Here is a 2,002-nt window from a genome sequence, read left to right as displayed (position 1 = left end):
ACCCGAGCTTGGCATACTACTCGCATACTCTAACTTTACGTACCATTTTCCTGAAATCGACTGTCGATGGCTAGTAATCATTGCGTGAAATAAAATTTTATATATATATATATAATTTTATTTGATTTTAATTATGAATATTCGTATCATTCGGATCGTATTGGAATAAGATTGAAATAAAATATTATTATTATTATAATTTGATAATAAGATTAATAGTTATTAGTTTTATGGTATTATTTTTAATATACAGTGGATGTAATATTGCTATCATATATATATATTGTAATTGAATTAATAAAACGACGCAATCCCACAGCCTATCCACACACGCACAATGTGGAAAATACGTCGCGCACGATATACTAACTCATCGTCAATCGCTGAGAAATTGTTATAAACTTATAAACTAGGATCATCATGCTCATCGCCTCTCTCTCACCCAAGTAACACCTGGGCACGTGAGTGAGATCCTGGCAACGAACAGGGAAGGGGTTAAACCTGAAAATCCTGAGCTAAAAAGATATATTAGTATAAATATTAACGAGCTAATGAACTTTGATCATTTGTATTCTTATTTTATTTAACATTTGAATGACTCTATTTTCTATTTTATTCTTTGTCAATGTAATAAATCATCTATTATTTATTCTAATATTTTATAAAAAGAATTACTGAATAGAAAGGAATATATATATTTATAAGAGATTAAACTTCAATGAATTAATTAATTGAAAATTAAATATTAATGAAAATACCTTCAGGCGACTCCTTCATCAAAGCACATTTTAAAATATGAAAGAAATATTCAAAACTTATAGCTTTGATTTCAAAGTCTACCTGTCGCGAAATGTCTTCTTGCATATAATATTTAATAATTTCAAACGAAAGAGAGCGATAAAATTTTATTTTCTTTTATCTCTTATTATAATTACTTGAAAATCGATATTAAATATGATATTTTGTTTAATCGAATCTAATTCATACACGAATATTCATATGTTTAGATACTTTATGTTTGCAAATATCCATAATGAATATTTTACAGTTATAATAATTTAACTTTAGAGATAATTAATTTGGAAAGTTATTAACAATTAAAAAACGCGATGTACAAGAAGACCTAGCCTGAACTAATAAATAAAACGAAAAAAAAGAAATGTCACTACTCACGAGTATAATAAATACCCGTGGTCACTGTGCTCGTGCAAAATTCTACGTATACAACCAGTCATCCGTGTCGATTCGGATCTTTCATCCTACGACATGATTGAATGACCGGAGGAATCAAAATGCATGCGACTCACCAAAGATGCGAAAAATCTGCATTGGTGCTGATCCATGGGAAGTCATTATTGAATAATAGGAAGTGGAAACTGTAATAAAAAATAGAACATTGTAATTTATGATATTAAATATATATATATAAAAATTATTTAAAAAAAGTGAAATTAAAAAAAATAATTACGTCTTCGCGTGATGGATGATCATCTTATGCTCTTGAATCACTGATTCTAATATATACGCGAGACGAATATAAAAAGGAAAAAAGAAAAAAAAAATAAAATAAAAAATCATTGATGCGATTGCTTAAATTACAATGAGCGAGCAAACACTGACTCTATTTTCACGAATAGTTGTTATAATTCTATTAGAACAGTTGTGTTCTAAAAAAATACTTAAAATACTATTACGAAATAAACACTGATTCTATGAACTGCATTGCACGCAGTCACAAATGTTTTTTAAAACTGATGAAGGCCAAGAGAAGACAAAGCTATCAGCACCTTAAATAAAATATAAAATATATTATATCATATATTTTTTTTATAAAATTATAATATTAATTATTCAGAATAGAAATTATTCAGAAATATTTCAATAGCAAAAGAATAACTAATAAAATTAAAAATATAAAATTTAAAAATTAGAAATCTAATGAATAAAATAGAATAAAAAACATAGTTACCTCTTCACGTGATGGATGATTGTCTTATATTCT

The 2,002-nt window shown here is 26.8% G+C and overlaps 1 long non-coding RNA gene across 1 annotated transcript; it reads right to left on the bottom strand.

The window, feature by feature from the left end:
- Positions 1–1,100: 1,100 nt before the first annotated feature.
- LOC102680742 lies at positions 1,101–1,832 on the bottom strand. Its single transcript, XR_004149864.1, has 2 exons — positions 1,469–1,832; positions 1,101–1,376 (listed from the first exon to the last, which is right to left on the bottom strand). It is a non-coding gene; the product is annotated as an uncharacterized LOC102680742 (long non-coding RNA).
- Between the last annotated feature and the right edge of the window lie 170 nt (positions 1,833–2,002).

Source organism: Apis dorsata, unplaced genomic scaffold (genome assembly GCF_000469605.1).
Source record: "Apis dorsata unplaced genomic scaffold, Apis dorsata 1.3 scaffold_97, whole genome shotgun sequence".
In the NCBI taxonomy this organism is placed as follows: Eukaryota; Metazoa; Arthropoda; class Insecta; order Hymenoptera; family Apidae; genus Apis; species Apis dorsata.
This window is presented reverse-complemented; position numbering and strand designations above follow the sequence as displayed.